This window comes from Natator depressus, chromosome 11 (genome assembly GCF_965152275.1).
Source record: "Natator depressus isolate rNatDep1 chromosome 11, rNatDep2.hap1, whole genome shotgun sequence".
Taxonomy (NCBI): Eukaryota; Metazoa; Chordata; order Testudines; family Cheloniidae; genus Natator; species Natator depressus.
In genome coordinates, this window is record NC_134244.1 from 36,429,036 (window position 1) to 36,447,958 (window position 18,923).

Genomic DNA, 18,923 nt, shown 5'->3' on the forward strand with positions numbered 1-18,923 from the left:
GCTATGTAGAAACACGTCTCGAGGGGCAAGTCAGAAGGGCAAGTCTGAGGTCACTGCCCATGTCTGACAGTCTTGAACGCAGCCTGTGTAGCTGCTGGGCAGGAAGAACCCGGAAGTCAGGATTACCAGACAGACTGTCTAAGAGATCATAGAATGTATTTCACTAAACTGCAATTCCAGTAGCAGGGGCGCAGACTCAGTTGTTTGTTGCTGAGGCACTCTGCTGGGAAAGAGCTTTGAGCAAAGAGAAAAAGGGACTCCCTCTCCGCCATCCCTCAACCGAAGCAGCACCACTATTACACAGCAGCACAATAAAACTTACAAAAGGCTGCTCAATTTCTCTGTTGCTTCTCAGAAGCTTTTTCTGCACCAGCCAGTCATACATCATCTCCAACACACACAGAAATTTCCCAAGTGTTAAGGGGATCAAAAAAGTCCCAAATTTAAGAATGAAATGCAGATGTCAACCAAAGAGCACTAGTTATTTGCAGTATAATGCAGTTTTCCCAGCATACAGACAGTAATATTAATTTAATAAAGGACCCTACTGCCTGGAAAGTTACTAGTTTCGAAAAAGAAGTACATGCCAGGTAGAAATCTCTCACTTGCCATATCTGGAATTTGGATGTTCTCATGGATGACCAGGCACTAGACTCCCACCAATTTTTAGCGAATAGAGGAGTAGCCAGTCTCCTTCCAAGATGACTCCTGGCAAACCATTCTGGATGTTAGTCCTTCCTTTCTCTCTTCTTCTTTCACTCTCTCTTTCCATTTTGCTTTTTTAAAAAGTAATAAAAACATACCACTACTGACAGTTAAAAGACTGCAGTCTGATCTAGCTCAGAGTATTAGTAATGGGATTCAGTGCCTTTTATATTAAAAGTTAAAAGTAAAAAATCAATAAAAAGTAGTTTCAGGAACTATACCTGAGCCACCCTACCAATTTTTGTGGTTTCACAACCCATTTTCTTAATTTTTTAAAAATATTTTCTCTTCCCTCTTGCTATGTGACAGACCCACACAAACAACAGGTGAAACTGTCTATATGGGGGAAATATTGAAGACTGTACACGAAGTACTGTCAAATGCTCAGATACAGGCACAGGAAAAAACAGAGAGAATAATTGTTCTTCCTCACATCTATTTATGTTGTAGTAATCCTGGGTGTTACATGTAACAACAATCAATAAAAAAATAATCATACTAAAGTGTGCATGTGCCTTTAAGTTATGATTTCAAGTCCAACTCAGTAGTGACCAAATATTCTTAACATCTGATGGCTTTTGGTCAACATGAAATGAGTTGGAAAGTAGTCTCTTCAAGTCTGGATTGAGGCTTATGTATATTCCTTTAGTCTTCTCAACCTCTCATCTCTATTCCTAACATCATGAAGAAATTATTTCTCACTTCATGGTCATTTGATTCCTCAACTGGCACCCACTTATGGAGTGTAGTCATCCTTGACTAAGAGCTCCATGGAGCTACTGATGGATTTAAAGGACACATTTTTCTTACAAATATACAAGAAAACCAAAACAAGTTGATCAAAATACTTTTACACTGATCCATTAAAAGTTTGAAAACTTACCTAAAACCAACATTTTAAGCGGGGAAAGTACTTGATTTGAATGTTGGTTTTAGGTAAGTTTTCAAACTTTTAATGGATCAACGTAAAAGTATTTTGATCAACTTGTTTTGGTTTTCTTTATAGGCAGACAGGTTCTAATTTGTAAATATGTGTATTTTAGGGATTATGATAGGTGTATGCTGATTTGGTGGTAATTGTCTATATTGCTTTTGAAACTGATCAGCTAAATTAGTTCTGCATTGTAATATTATTTGTACACAGATCCAGCAACAAACCTGTTAAAGATTAGGGCTTGGAGTCTGAAAATTTCAGTTTTATTCCTAGCTCTTCCAAAAACTCTTTCAGTGGCTTTGGCATTTGGATATGATAATCACATCAGAAATGCTTTAAGCAGACAGACAGATCTTGGGCAAGTCATTTAACTTCTTGCCTCAGTTTCTTCATCTGTAAAATAAGAATAGTAATACTTATCTCACAGGGTACAAGCTTTATTTCATTAATGTTTGTAAAATCATTGGAGATGAAAAATGCTATAGAAAAGAGCCAAGTATTATGTGAAACATAATTATGAAGGTAGATTAACTACACACTTACTCCTCCTAAGAACCAGTGTTGCTCTGAAGTGTTTAAAATAATGAAGGAAATGTTTCCACTAGGAATGTTTCCACTAGCAAAAAGCTAACATTATTAATGCATGTCATTAGCTTGTTCTCATTACTCTTACCTGCTTTAGAAACTTCCTTTGTTCTTTTAAATAATATTTGTGCTAAACAGTCTTGCAAAATTTTCATAAAATCTTCATTTCAGGTACAAAAGTCTACCTCACTACTCTTCAATATGACACTATTGACAATTCAACTTTGTTAACTTGCCCATAAAAAAAACCACCCAGAAGAACTACCTGTCCAAAACACATGGCTGAGTACAATTTTACAAAGTTCCCCAGTCCTGGAAAGCATGACTGGATAGGAAAGGACATGACTAGTACAGAGTAACACTTCCTAACACACTTTTAGGTGTTTAGGGATGTAGTTTATCTTCATTCCCCATGTGCCTATAAATAAACAAAACCAAGTACTTTTATTGTTAAATAGAAAATTATTTTTAAAACTAATTTGCACTGTTTTAATCCAAGTTTGTATCATTCGGAAATTATGAAAAATAACTGGGTTTTCCTTAAAATGTGCCGAAGTTTCTGGTAACCTGGTGACTTTGGCATTTGATTTAACAAGACATTTTCTGCCATGGTACGTCCATAATCTGCAAGTAAAACCTAAAATGCCTCCTCACTTGAGTTTGATATTATGTGGTCCTACATCTCTTGTGTTTTATAACAGTGACTAGTAGAGAACTAGAAGCAGCCAGCTAGTTCAAAAGAAATTTTGCCAAGTCTAAATTGCTAACCACAGGAAATTCAAGATCCCACTGTCCCATTCTCTTTAAAATGGTTAGATAAGAATTTAAATATCTGAATGTTAATGAAGACTTTCTTTGGTAAAAATATTATTCAAGTTTGAAAAGGCTAATATCACAATTTTTTTTTGTCAATTTCAGAGCCATCCTCCAAACACAACTTTACAAAGACCAAAATGTTGGCCTTGTTCTCCCCACAATAAATACATAAGTTTATTCATTTCATTTATTTGGCCTATTATCTAGCCTTTTGTAGTGTCTAACATAATTCTATTTATGGACCATTTTCCTTGAGCCACAAATCATAACATTTAAACATGAATATGTTCATCCTCCTTTAGGAATATTTTGTTAAAAAGCTGGCATTGTAAAAATGTATGTTTCAAAATAATATCAAGACTTTAAAACTTTTCCCAGCCTGTAATAGAGAATGACCATACACATTTCCAGCACTATTCTATTCAGTCTGAGAATAAGATGAAGCTACATGAAGGGTAGGTTTCTAAATGACATCCCCATCTCACATTTAGAGTTGTATACACTTTAACATTAAGGGAAAACTCTGAAAATCTCTTATTTAACCTTTGTCTCAGTGGAGTATTTTTAATGAAGCGATTATGGAGGCCTCTGAGTTCTCTATCCCTATGTTCATTGCTATGTATTTCATGTGCTATATTTAGCCTTCTTCAGGCTTCCTTTTCTGAAAATAAATTTATCAGATTGACTCTCCTTGCTGCCAAAAGGTGCATTATCTTGAAATCATAGGGCTCTGCTGTTCCCATTTCTGTTCAATCAGTTTCTGAATTATCACAGTACTCTCCACTAAAGATACAGTATCACTTTAAAATACAGTCTTTAATGAAATGCAACGTAGATTCCTGACACTGAGCTACATTTGAACTAATTTACCATATGCTCTTGTCTATCCTATTTATGTACTCAGTATGCTTATCCTATAAGGCCTATTTAATCTAAGAAATATTAAGAAAAATAAGCTAATCCTTTAGGACTTCCTTTTAGCTGTTTATAACTCCATTCATAGAGATGCAATATGTACTTTAGCAACATACACTAGGAATAAAACACTGAAAACATGCAATGGAGTAATTTATTGTTTACTTTGTGAAAATCCTAATAAAGGTAGTTCTCAAAGTGAATGTGTATTTTGGGTATTATATGGATTCTGATACATATAATTTGCTTTAGCTGACAGACGTAACTTATACCTATATACTTTGAAGAAGTGTTATAACGATTAGTTAACGTAAGTAGAGTGCTTTAAAAACAAAAATTGCTAAGAATGCTCAGCTATAATACACTCTAATTATTTACTGATATTTCTCTGATATATCTCTTTTCTGCTTTCTGTTCCAGATCCATTACAGAAAGAACCACCCCACTTCATGTTCTCCAGAGAGGTCCCCTGCTTCATTGAGATTCCATGTCAGTACACAGATTTATGGTCATTAGAAACAACCTAGTTTGACTATATCAAGTATTAAAGAAATTGAAAGATCTTGCTCTGAAGCAAACGCCATTTATCCAGTGAGTAAGGAGAAAATGGTGTCCAGGGGCTGAGAGGATGGAAGCATTCTGTGCGAGTAAATTTGGAACACACTCAAATGTCATTGGTTTAAAATGCACTCAAATAACCAAACTTGTGAAAGCTTCCTTGAATTAGCTCATTTCTATTATAAGGTAGAATCGTTGCAGCTTATTTTTGTCATCTTAGACCAATATCGACATCAAAGAATCAGTCTAATAGAGTCACAAGCACCTCTACATATCCTCCTAAATTCCCCTCCATGACCTTCACTACTATTCATCTGGTATCTGTTGTTTTTTACCAAGAGAAGTGCCTCCTAGTGCATTTGGAATTCTATTATAATGTGAACAACACTGGCTACTATTGGAAGTACAGTAGGAGGGACCAGCAGCAGAAGGGTGACAGAAGTTGAACATAGGGACATAAAGATAAGGTGTGGAACACCTTGAGAGAGAGAGAGAGAGAGAGAGAGAGAGATTTTAGAAGAAAGGGGAAAAGCCTACAAAACAGACACTGAGTTGGAATTTGGGTTGCTGCCTCCAGCCAAATTAGAATAGGCTAGGGGCTGCCTGGTTGTGATACTTGCAGAACAAAGAGTAAAGGAGTAAGGAGAAGGGTGGGAGCCTGATAATACAAAGATTGAGAGGAAGATACGTGGGAACAGGAGTACAGCTGAGAGGGAAAGTGATGAAAACCTGGAAATGGGAAAGGGGGTAATGGGAATCTGCTATCACAAAGAGGGAGGAAATGGAGAAGCATGGGCATTTGGAAGCTTCGGCAATGAGTGAATGGGTGTTTGGTCAGAAAATATAAAATTTAGAAGTTGGGGAACAGGGAAAGATAGCCTAGAACATTGGAAGGAATTGAAAGAACGTTTGTGGGACAGGATTAGCATTCGAAAGGACCTTGATAAATTGGAGAATTCATCTGAATTCAACAAGATGAAATTCACTAAAGATAAGTGCAAAGTACTTCACTTAGGAAGGAAAAATTAAATGCACAACTATAAAATAGGGAATAACTAACCAGGTGGATAGTACTGCTGAAAAAGATCTGCATGTAATAGTGAATCACAAATTGAATGAGAGTCAACAACATGTTGCACTTGCAAAAAAAGTTAATATTCTGGGGTGCATTAACAGGAATGTTGTATATAAGACATGAGAGGTAACTCTACTAATCTATTCAGCACTGGTGAGGCCCTCAGTTGGAGTACTGTGTCCAATTCTGGGTGACACACTTTCGATAAAGATGTGGACAAATTGGAGAGAGTCCAGAGAACAGCAACAAAAATGATACATGGTTAGAAAACCTGACCTATGAGGAAAGGTTAAAAAAACTGGGCATGTTCAGTCTGGAGAAAAAGAAGACTGTTGGGGGGGACCTGATATCAGTCTTCAAATATGTTCTCCGTGTTTACTGAGTGTAGGACAAGAAGTGATGGGCTTACTCTGCAGCAGGGGAGATTTAGGTTAGATATTAGGAAAAACTTTCTGACTATAAGGGTAGTTAAGCTCTGGACTAGGCTTCCAAGGGAAGTTGTGGAATCCCCATCATGGGAGGTTTTGAAGAACAAGTTGGATAAACACCTGTCAGGGATGGTCTAGGTTTACTTGGTCCTGCCTCAGTGCAGGGGGTTGGACTTGACTTCTTGAGGACTCTTTCAGCCCTACATTTCTGTGATTCTAAATGTAAATTACTGCTATTATTATTTTATTACTGGAGTTCATTAGCATAGAATGAGGGTACAAAAGGAAGTCTGGAACGACAGAGAGGTGAGATGTTAAAAGGCTGAACTGTGAGTGTGGATGGCTTGGAGATAGAGAGAGAATTCACAGAGAGGGTTAGGGAAGTCTGAAATTGCAGAAAGTGCAAGTGGACAAAAGGAAGAGTCTGGGTGTCAGGGCCGGCTCTAGGATTTTTGCTGCCCCAAGCAAAAAAATTTTTGGACACCCCTGCTTCTTTTTTGTGCCTCCCCGCCCCTGGCTCCGCCCCAACTCCGCCCCTTCCCCAAATCCCCGGCCCCGCCTCCTCCCCCGGGCATGCTGCATTTTCTCCCCCTCCCATTGCTTCCTGCAGCTCCCCCCTCCTCAACCCTCCCGCCCTAGCTCACCTACGTTCCACCTGCTCCCCTAAGCACTCCACTTCTCCCTCCTCCCTCTCAGGCGAGAGAGAGGCAGCATGTTCAGGGGAGCAGGCGGAGCAGAGGTGAGTGAGGGTGGGAGCACAGGAAGTAATGGGGGGGGGTAGAGGAACTGCTCCCCACCCCAGCTCACCTCCTTTCCATCACCGCCGCCTCCCCCGAGTGCACCACCGCTCAGCTTCTCCTCCCTCCCTCCCAGGCTTGCCCCTCGTGAAACAGCTGTTTTGCGCACAGCAAGCCTGGGAGGGAGTGGGGAGAAGTGGAGCGGCGGCGGCAGTACGCTCAGGGGAGCAGGCGGGGGCACATTTCTAGGGGCGGCATGGCCGGCACCAGAATGCTGCCCCTCGAAATGTGCCGCCCCATGCACCTGCTTGTTTTGCTGGTGCCTAGAGCTGACCCTGCTGGGTGTGATGAATGTGGAAATAATAGAAAGGAACAACAGAGAGATGGACGAGAGAAAGACAGGTGTCTGGAGGCAGAGAGCCTACAACTGTGTGGGGCTAAGCAAGTATGTGAGCAGAGAGAGTACGCAGAGAAGAGCCATGTCAAAAAGATGAGCAACATAAGCCAAATAACTTCTCAACAACATGAAGGACAAAAGCCTATGTGACTCTGAACTTCAAAATGCTGCCACTGATGATGGAAATATTCTGTTCAGATGTTAATACTGTAAGCAAAAGTTCCTTTCAGTAAATTAATCGTTGCCACAGGAGGGCTAATCTTAACAGCAAATGACACAAAAGACTGAGACAAAAACGACAGTCTAGGAGTTGCCAGATTTTCTCTCCATGATGGACACTAATTTCATTTGGATATAAAATTATCTTTTTCTGTATTTGTTTGGTGCTGCTGTGTTCCAGCCCAGTGGCGGCTGCTTTAAGTAATGGTGAAGTGTGTATAATTACATATGAGAACATAAGAATGGCCATATTGGGTCATACCAATGGTCCATCTAGCCCAATATCCTGTCTTTTGACAGCAGCCAATGCCAGATGCTTCAAAGGGAATGAACAGAACAGGGCTATTATCAAGTGACCCGTCCTCTGTCATCCAGTCCCAGCTTCTGGCAGTCAGAGGCTTAATGACACCTAGAGCATGGGGTTGCATCCTTGACCATCTTGGCTAATAGCCGTTGATGGACCTGTCCTTCAGGAATTTATATAATTTTTTTTGAACCCAGTTATACTTTTAGCCTTCATAACACACCCTGGCAATGAGTTCCACAGGCCAACCATGCATTGTGTGTTATGTTTGTTTTAAACCTACTGCCTGTTAATTTCATTGGGTGACCCCTGGTTCTTGTGTTATGAGAAGGAGTAAATAACACTTCATTATTCACTTTCTCTACACCAGTCATGATCTTATAGACCTCTATCATATTAGTCATCTCTTTTCCAAGCAGAACAGTCCCAGTCTTTTTTCTCTCTCCTCATATGGAAGCTGTTCCATACCCTTAATCATTTTTGTTGCCATTCTCTGTACCTCTTCCATTTGTAACATAATATTTTTTTTGAGATGGGGTGATCAGAACTGCATGCAGTGTTCAAGGTGTGGGCATACCATGGATTTATATAATGGTCTTATGATAGTTTTTGTCTTATTATCTATCCTTTACCTAATGGTTCTTACATTCTGCTAGCTTTTTGACTGCCATTGCATATTGAGTGAATGTTTTCAGAGAACTATCCACAATAACTCCAAGATATCTTACTGGAGTGGTAACAGCTAATTTAGTCTCCATCATTTTGTATGTATTGTTGGGATACGCTTTTCAATGTGCATTACTTTGCATTTATCAGCATTGAATTTCATCTGCCATTTTGTTGCCCAGTCACCCAGTTTGTGACTCTTTATGGTTTGCTTTAGACTTAACTATCTTGAGTAATTTTGTATTACCCCAAACTTTCCACCGCACTGTTTACCCCTTTTTCCAGATCATTTATGAATATGTTGAACAGCAGCGGACCGAGGGGGACACTGCTATTTACCTCTTTCCATTCTGAAAACTGACCATTTATTCTTACCCTTTGTTTCCTAGTTTTTAACCTGTCACTGATCTATGAGGAGACCTTCCATTTTTTTCCATAACTGCTTATTTTGCCCAAGAGCCTGTGGTGAGGGACCTTGTCAAAGGTTTTCTGAAAGTCCAAGTACACTATATCCACTGCATCATCCTTGTCCACAACCTTGTTGACCCCCTCAAAGAATTCTGATAGAGTGGTGAAATCTTCCCCCACAAATCATGTTCTTCTATGTGTCTGATAGTTTCAACCAATGTACCTGGTACTGAAGTTAGTCTTACTGGCCGTAATTGCCAGGATTGCCTCAGCCTTTTTAAAAAATTAGTGTCACATTATCTGTCCTCCAGTCACCTGGTACAGTAGCTAATTTAAGTAATAGGTTATTACATACCACATTTAATATTTCTTCAATTTCACATCTGAGTTGCTTCAGAACTTTTGGGTGAATACCATCAGGTCCTGGGGATTTATTAATATTTAATTTATCTATTTGTTCCCAAACCACCTGTATTGACATCTCAGTCTGGGACAATTCCTCAGATTTGTCACCTAAAAAGAATGGCTCTGGTATGAGAATCTCTCTCACATCCTCTGCAGTGAAGAATTCATGTAGGTTCGTCACAATGGCCTTGTCTTCCTTGAGTGCTCCTTTAGTACCTCAATCATCCAGTGGCCCGACTGATTGTTTGGCAGGCTTCCTGTTTCTGATGTACTTAAAAAATTTCTGCTGTTAGTTTTTGCTAGCTAGCCTTGCCATAATTACTCCATTCTGACTTCAGAGTTAAATTCCCTTAAAAACCCTATTTTAGAATTTTTAGCTTTGTGAAACTTTTTTTAAAAAAAAAAAGAGAGAGACACTTAACCTTTAAAGTGCAATTTTGCTCTGAAAACTGAAAATGGCATAATGGGATTCCATATCTAATACAGCTCAATAATTCCATGTCAATTTTTCTCAGTTTACATGTGAAAAGATGTTTTTTTTCTAACTGATAGACGTGCAAACTGATCCTGAGATCGGAAAGTCAAGCTATGTTCTTTTTAGCAGTGATAACAATTCTGCAGGCCAAATTCTTCTCTCAGTTATTCACTGGAATCCCATTGTCTACAACATATACATCAACTGTCTTCAATAGAGTAAATGAGGGTAGAATTTGGCCCTCCTGGCACTCAGTTAACAATTCTGTTCATGCTCCATGAGTCTACTTTCCCAGGGGTGTGTTGGCTCTGGAGGGCAAACAAGAGTAAAATGTAGTAAAAATTCACTTTTCCACTAGAGTAAGCACATCTGATTCTAAATACACTAAAGAAAGATAGTCAAGAAAGAATATGACTTTCATATTAAGTTTTGAAAGATCAAACTGCTCATCAAGATAAACAACAAGTAAACCTACATATTCTCCTCGTCTCAGATCAGTAAATGAAGGTAGCCGAAAATATAACAGACTAGGATCACATAGACCAAAATATATCATCTAGAGTTCAGTACCTGGAGCCAATTCAGTTGTAAGATTTATATTCATGTTCAGTTACGCCATGTCTACACTAGCACTTATGTCGGCAAACCTTTTGTCGCTTGGGGTGTGAAAAAACACACCCCTAAGCAACATAAGTTTTGCTGGCATAAGCACCTGTGTGCACAGCGCTGTGTTGGTGAGAGATGCTCTCCCACTGACAAAGCTACTGCCGCTCATTGAGCTGGTTTTATGTCGACAAGAGAAGTTTCTCCCATTGGCATAATGCAGCTAAACGAGCAATCTTCACGGGCATTTTGAGATTTGTAGATTTTGAGATTTCTAAGACACCTCACTTTAACACAAAAGTAATTAGTTGAAAAATCTTTTTTATCTTTGCAGCTATTTAAATAGTTCACATTATGTTCTGTAACTTTAAAACAAATTTGGATCCATACAATGTAAAATACACTAGGTTACGATGAGGTATAGTAAATTAATTTCATGACAGGATTCAGATGATAATTATAAAATCATTTGTTCACTGCTCTTGTGTTTTATGATGTCATCAGAACTGTTCATTTGTATCACAGAGTCACAGAACCATAGAGTTAGAAGGAAACGCACGGGTAATCTAGTCTAACCCTGTCAAGATGCAGGATTTGTTAGTCTAAACCCCTCTTGAGACCCCCTTCCCATTTGACATCATTCCATTAATAATTACTCATTGTTTGCGGTTGTCTAACCAATTATGTATCCATTTAATGGTAGTTCCACCAAGTCAGCATTTCTCAAGCTCACTTATCAGACTATCATGTGGGACTGTGGCAAAAGTCTTGCTAATGTCCAGGTATATTACATTCACTGCATTCCCCCGATCTACTAAGGAAATCAAACGGTTTGGGCATGATTTCTCTGTAAATCACTGTAGGCAGCCATTATTTTTCCTTTAAAATAGAGTTATGGTGGAAAATCCTTTTTTCCCCCGCCCTGGAAGTTTCCATAGGAAGATTTTTTATACAAAAGAAACTTTCTGTCAGTGGGGACGTTAACTGTAGCTTTCCCAACCCAACCCCTCCCCACACACTTTAAAACAATGGAAATTACCTTTGAATTACAAAACTAATATCTAACTGACCAAAAGAAGTGAGGACATCCAAAGTTAAGGCTCACTGTCTGGGACTTGCTCTTGTATACCTAAATATTGCTGCAAATGTTGAAGTTAAGATCATCCGCTGTTGTGAAACTCCCATGCTACAACCTGGGCACAACAGAATGAACTAAACTAAAATTACAATGAATTCTCCTGTTTTTGTCCATTTAATCTCAGATTCTCAATGTGGTTTTTCATGCAATTTTTACTTTTGCAGTACATTAACACATTGATCAGTCATATATAAAACTGAAAATCCATATGAAAATCCATTTGATAGTAACAACAGTCAATATAGCTCCCAAGTTTGACATCACACCTGTGAAATAAGAGCATTTGGAAACAAACACAATTATAACTTTAAGACATCTAGTCTGACACTAAAATCAAAATGTCAGCCCATTTGGAAGTACTGCATAGTGAGCAACAAAAACTTTTTGCAAAAGAACAGGGAAAAGGAAATCCAAGAGACGTGAATTTGATGGGAGTCTTTTTTAAGCACATACCTCCGACAAGTAGAAGAGAAGAAATCCATTTTGGAGAAGGTGCTGAAAGAGCTTGATGTCCACCTGGCAAATTTCTTGTGCTGTTTAAAAAAGGAAGACGGTTCAGATTATGAACCAAGTCATATCTGCAATATTACCACTAGTGCCAAATAAATATGTAAATAAAAGTAAGTTTTGTCCTCTGTGTTCTCCATTAGAAAGATTTTTCCTTAAAAAGGCAGCAACCCCCCACCAAAACCCCGAGTAAGGCATCTGGCCTTTAAATCAGAGCCTCTGTTTGAATATGGGAGGAAAGCTGTACACCCCTGCAACGCTGGGCTCTGGCAGCCCGATTGCCTTGCTACTGTGCTTTAACACTAGACTCCAATTTGTGTTCTGCACTAGTGAACAATAAGACCTCAGGTAGTTAGGTCTAACACTTCTAAATGACAGTTAAGGAACTAAATGCCTTAATACAATAAAAGGCAAACAAATACAAGAAGTGGCAAACATCCAAAAAAATAAGGCCGATAAAATCCATCCTCTAAAAAAAATGCTGTGTTGCCAAACAGACCTGACTGCAGCTTATGAAAGATTTTGTAAAATCCAAAATTGGATTTCCTGTTCTATCCCATGCTTAGTATTAACTACCAAACAGGCAGGTATAGGATTTATTTATTTGTATATTTATTTATTTTTAAAACCCCCACACAAGATAACTGACATAAATGAACTAAGGTCTATGATTAAATGTTCTGCCAGCTTACCTGATAAAACAAGAATTTCTGATGTATTACAAGAAAGAAAAGCATCCAGAAATGATGTTGATGAAATGCTCTCTAATGAAGTTGTTCATATTTCCAGTTCCAAAAGATTAACAAGTATTTAGAATTGCTGCATTCTCATTGGGAAAAAACAGAGACCTCTGCAGTATCCTCTCTGCTTCATCCTCAGCTTCCTGGTCTGAAGCTCACTCTATGGTACCTAATAGAAAACAGCAAATAGCTTTGTGGGGTTGGGGGAAGACACAGAGAGAGCCTTCACCTTACGGGACAGCTCCATCTACTGGCAAAATGAAAGAACCAGCTGTAACCAGCAGATTTTTTTTTTTTAGAGTCTCTTTGGCCAGAATAGCATTTTGGACAAGTATGTGCATAGCTGTTCTATAGAGAAGAAACAAAGAACAAGGATTAAACTAAGAAGTTAATTGAGTTTGTCTGATTTTAAAAACGAACAAAATGAAACAAAATTGTTTTGTCGTTTAAATTTTCACTTAATTTTAAAATATTGGATACTGTTTACTTCTGAAACATAGGGACAAAGCAAATAAAACAAACCTCTGGGGAATGAATGATTTCTTTAAATCAGAGTCACAGAGTTTATGGCCAGAACGTACCACCAGCTCATCTATTCTGACCTCCTCTTTTGGGGAATGATTTCTTTATATCAAAATTCATTGTTGTGATTTATTATGATGACACCAGAAACCCTTCAAGTATATGTTGCTGTGCATTTCACAACTGACTGGTATTTGTGCTGCTATTTGTCTCACCACTGCATTTGAATGGTAAATTTACCATTATTTAGCTACAGGATCATCAAAAACCTTAATATGCCAGGATGTGATTGATATCACATCCATATATTATGCTGCCTTGTCAGTCAAATGTATTGCTACACACAACTGGGATGTTAGGTCCACGTGTTGCAAGGTTTTAAAGTGACAACTGGGACACTAAATCTTTAAAAAAATTATGCATTTTTAAAATTCAAACTGCTAAGTGACGGTACCTTCCAGTAGAGCAAACCCACAACTGCACTGGCTCCTAGCTTTATTTTTATTATCAAAGCTAAATCTGAGAGCATTACACACTTCTAGTTTTGTTTCTTGACAAAAAATGAACCGTTAAAAACTGGAATAAGCACAGGCAAGTGCTTCTGAAAGTCATAGCTTTACCTAAGCTAGGGTACGGTGGGTGCAGAGCAACCAATTATGTTAGGGAAGGGGACAATGCAGGGCGGGATCCTAGCAGTGAGCAGACAAAGAAAGGGTGCTGCGTGGAAGAAGAAAAGCTGAAAATAATAAAGCATTTATTTCATTATGTAATATATGCATTTGGCAAGTGCAGATAAAAAACAAATAAGCATCCATGTACAATGAGGCTGTCCTGTTCAATATTACAGATATCAAATGTTTGAAGGTGTAATTCATTGACTCTAAAGAGTCTGCAGATAATTGGAGCCAGCAGAATAATTTTACATACTGTCTTAATAGGGCATTTCATGTCTTATTTTATATACTAGCATCATGGGATTTTTACTATGGCTTAAATTCTGCTTGGACCCAAATCCTATGTGGAGCTGAGCTCTTTCAACTCCCATTGATTGCAATGGGAATCAAGATACTCAGCACCTCATAGGAAGCATTCAGCACCTTGCCGAATCAGGGCTTTACTATCCATCTTTAAATATTTACTAATACTTCAATATCGTGAGCATTTTTCTTAACAATTACAATAAATCCATCCCTATAAACATTTAAACGTGCACTGCAAACATTAACATTATTATAATTATAATCCTTAAGATTCTAAATATTTAGTTTGAAAAAAAAAAAAAACTCCAAATCAACATTGGTTACTGAGCTTTAAAAAAAACACGATGATTTTAAGCGGCAATAGGAACACAGAAGGAAAATTCAGTTTCTGAAGTAGAAAAGGATAAAATCAATAGTAAAAGAAGTTGTATTTGAAGCTCCTGAGAGGGTATTACAAACAGTGTAGGGGAAACACATTTTAAGAATACCTGGGCTGTGTTCCTTTAACATTAATGTTATTTGCACTTTTGAACTGTGGTGCTCTACAAAAAGATGTATATGTATGTAAGAATGTTCAAAATCATATCAAGAAAGGCTGTTGAAATTAAATATCTTGTCATGTTGGCATCCATCTTGAAAGGAGGTTTAATTTCAATACCATTCTTTTAGACAGTCTACATTGTTTTAAATTTTTTTTATTGCTTATGAAAGGTCCTACACTGACAACATTGGAAACTGAAGCTTTCTGTGCATAGGGCAAGCACAAAATGGACAGTAGCTGTAGAAGCTTTCCCCCTTGAATGTGCCTCAATTCTGTTGTAGAAAGACTGCATATTCACTCTGTGACCCTTCTGCAGTAAGATCACTGATTGTGAGCTTGGCTTTTCTGAGATGAACATTGGTCCGCTAGTCATTCTATGTAGGCCACTGAACAATTGTCAAACAGTTCAGGTTGGTCACAGACCCAGAGGTGGAAAGATACATAATTCATTACCAGTCCCTTGAATCAAACTTGCATCTTAATTGCTAGGTTCTTATTTAGCTTTAACCATTTGCAGATTCATCTGAATTGTCTTTTTCATAAGTTCTGCAAGGTCTTGAAACACCTGCAACAGATCAGTTGCTTGTGGTGAAAGGAACACCTTTTGAGACAGAATCTCCCTCAAGATCTGAAAGATCTGGCAAACACAGTCAGTATCACACTGTTGCCGGAAGTAGTGCTTTTTAGGGCCGGTATTTCTGAAAATGACAAAAATGCAAGGCAGTGGCAAGTACATATTTGTAGCTAGGTGAAGTAGCAGAACACCCACCCCTGAAGCTTGTAAGTATAAACTGTCGGTCTATGCTACAAGGTATTCCTTTTATTACTAACATATAGCACTTTAAATTTTGTCATTTTCAAAATGGACTAAATAAGGAGACACTAGAATTCAGATAAATAAATGCAGGCAGTGCAACACAGAAAGATCCTTGTGTGAGGTCTTGAACTACCTGCTTTCTATTTTAGTTCTGTACTTTTACTGACCCTAGCCTACTCTATATGGAACACTTTGAATTTTCCACAATTTAATCACAATTTTAGAAGCACTCATATTAATATACTGTGAAGGTGTCCAGTGGTCAATAGGTCTTGAAATGACTTCTTTCCTCAGGTATCAATGGTGGAATGTAACTGGGTTCAAGGTACTTAAAGGACCTTGTTAAAATACTGCAAGCAAGACAAACTTTTTTTTAACTGCATTATGAATTTCTTGTAGCTCCAGTTTTGTCAGAGAGAGTATATAATAAGGTGCTGTAGTCTAGCTCCACCGAAGTTCAGTAGCTTTTAATGACAGACGGAGTACTGTGGCTTTAATACAACTCACCAATTTGCCCCATAACTATTCTGTGCCAAGCCGTCTGACCAGCAGTCAGAAAGCTCTTCCATAGCAAGTCATTATAAACAGTTACAGAGTTTCTACAGTGTAAATCCTTACTGTATATTTAATATATGAAACCTATATATTCTGCCCCAGTTCTGAAAAAGTTTTATGGATTCCCCTCATCATATAAGCTTTTCCCACAAGAAGATAAAAGTGGTGGTGGGGGGAGGGAGGGGGAAAGCTTGTACCACCTTATGTTAAACCACTTCTCTCAACAAGGAAGACACTGTTTGCATCTAGTTAAAAATAAGTTTCAAACGCCAGCAACTTTATGATACATAAATTATTCACCATGACAAAAATTTTGCTCATTCCTCATTGCACATATGCTGAAAACCCTTCCCACCCATCATACAACGTGAGTAATCAGATTCCAAGGGCCTGTGTGGCAGAACTGATGACAACAGGCTACATCAGTGACAGCAAGTGTGCCTCTTGACTCTTACTAGAACCCTGAGGCTGCAGTAAGTCCCATGTTTCCGGTGCCTCTTCTCCACAAGCAACAATGGCTTGTGGCTTTGCACAATGGAAGATCTACCAGACAGCCCCCTTTCTGCTCTTCTCCCAGTCTTGTTCTGACTAGAGTTCTGCTTGGGTCTAACTTTAAAGCCCTGCCTGAACCTGACTAGACCACAGCCAAGCTGAACCTGATCCAAGGACAAGCATGTCAGCTTGTTTTCATACCTGACCCGAACCCAAAACTTCTAGTCAGGTCCTTTTGAGAGTCTGGTTGCAAGGGTCTAGCCGCTGGCCTGGCCTCTATTATTTCCTACCCCCACTCCCAGGGCCTGATCCCCCATCTCAGTGCAGTGCCGTGCACCAGAAGGAGTGCAAGTTTCCGCCTCCTGGGCCGCTACCCCCAAACCTGTGTCATTGCCACTGCTGCCGCTTTGTCCTGGAGGAGGCTTCCTGCTCCCCATACCTGTAATCCATCTCCAGATGCCTCCTGCACATGGGATTGGCATGGTGGCAGCTGTGTACCCTGTTCCTGTCAGCCAGCTCTGCCTTACTGAACTATGTGTGCTGCAGAGCGAGAGGCCCACTCACCCCACAGTGCAGCCAGGCAGCGGTGGCTAGCAGGAACAAGGTACGGAGCTGCTGCTGCGCAAACCCCATGGGTGGGAGGAATTGATTAGAGGCTACCAAACCTAAAAGTGTTAGGTTGTTTTCATACCTGACCTGAACCCAACATATGTTGTCAGGACCCACTAGGTTCAGGTCAGGTTGCAAGATTCTAGTACAGACCCATCCTCAAGCACCTCTGAGCAATTACGTGAATGAGCATCTGTGAACCATGATCCATTATATGGAAGCAACGCACACTTCACGCTTAAGTGCCCCCAATTCTGCCCTACACCTGCTGCACAGAAGATTATGCTGCATTTGGGAAGAGTCCCCTGTGGTTGAAAGGGAGCACACATTGCCTCAGAGCATAAATGGGTAAATTTGCCAATATTGCACTTGGAGGCTGCCACTGCAGTGCAGCTCCCTTTTTTATGATCTGTGCCGTAAAAGCCAGGTTTGGGGTCCTTTTATGACTTTCCGACTCCACATCATCATTTCCACTGTAAACTGGAAAACCTAATGTATAAATCTGAGGAAATTTCTAGAATTATTTTTCAAAAGGTGTGATGTTGAGCAATGGCAGGAAACCATGCCACCAGCAATACTGAAAACTCTGTGTACTTCCTAGAGAAGGGGCTGAGAACAACAATTTTGTCAGATATCACCATAGCATACATTTCAGATGCCAGTGCATTAAAAGAACTCCCCATATTTTTGTAGTCTTCTGATTTCTCTTTTGCTTACTTGATGTTCTGGGGATTAAATCTATTCCAAGAGATGCACTTTCTTTGAAAAATGGAGTGCAAGGAATCTATAAGGCAACCCAGGGCAAGAAAGAGAGAAGATCTAGATAACCTGATAGGTTAGAGATAGAAATGATCCAACTGATAGTATGAATAGTTCTGCAGTCACAAAAAAGCTATGGAGGCAAGTACAGTTGGAAGAAAACCATCGTTGCTGGATAACCAGAAACTGGGAAAAACCAACCAGCTAAGGTCCAGAGAAAATGGAATATTATATGCTTCTAATCACTTACAGTGCAAAAGCTGAAAACCCTCTGAGAAAGAGAGGTAATTATTTTTATACTGGAGACAGAGCGTCTCTACAATTTACCAAAGGTGGGTTCCTAGGATGGCAAAGCAGTACTCAGTAGATTTTGTGACATTTTGAATGTTTTCATGGAACTAAACACAAATGAAAAGTGACAGTTCTGCATTTCAAAGGCTTTGGATTTTTAAAAGCCCAAGCCTGTCTGAAGTTTTTGAATCATAACACGACAGACCAATATACATTTATATGTGAGGTAAGATACAGTCAAATTAAGCTGTTTACAGCTTCACTTTAGCAACTTAATACAATATTACTTTTGTAAATTCTAATTTAGCAAGTATATTTTGAATTATTTTTGTCAGCACACACAATACATATATCTCAATTGCCTAGTTGTGATGGACTGACCCAATCTGAGACCCAAACTCGTCTTTATACAAATGATACTCACATATATTGTAAATTGTTTGACATCATAATTAAACTGTTGTCACAGATGTTTATGATAAATAAATTATTCCCAAATAATTGTAAACCACATGATCATCATCATGTTCCCATTACATCTTTGGTGTTTAGGACAGTGATGAAGCTCCTCCATTCCTGTCTGTTTCTGGCAAGTCTTTCAGTGATTCCCCAGCTGTGCCCCAGGTTTTTCAGCACATACTATAGTATTTCTTCTGTGCTCCTAATTTTTTAGTGCAATTTTCAGAAGGTACATAATGCAGCAGAAAACTGGTTTCATTGTGTGGGACTGGGACATAAGGTG

At 39.0% G+C, this 18,923-nt stretch overlaps 1 protein-coding gene across 8 annotated transcripts in view; it reads right to left on the reverse strand.

The window, feature by feature from the left end:
* The window catches only part of LOC141995937 (sodium channel protein type 1 subunit alpha), a 179,006-nt gene that overhangs the window by 157,408 nt on the left and 2,675 nt on the right, over positions 1–18,923 (reverse strand). For 7 of the 8 annotated variants that reach the window (XM_074967478.1, XM_074967480.1, XM_074967479.1 and 4 more), the window contains exons 2-3: positions 12,568–12,784; positions 11,822–11,901 (exon numbers count right to left, since the gene is read on the reverse strand). The exons of the other annotated variant lie outside the window; for it this stretch is intronic. The gene's annotated coding sequence lies outside the window, so the exon portion shown is untranslated. The remainder of the gene's footprint in view (positions 1–11,821; positions 11,902–12,567; positions 12,785–18,923) is intronic. 8 annotated transcript variants of the gene reach the window in all.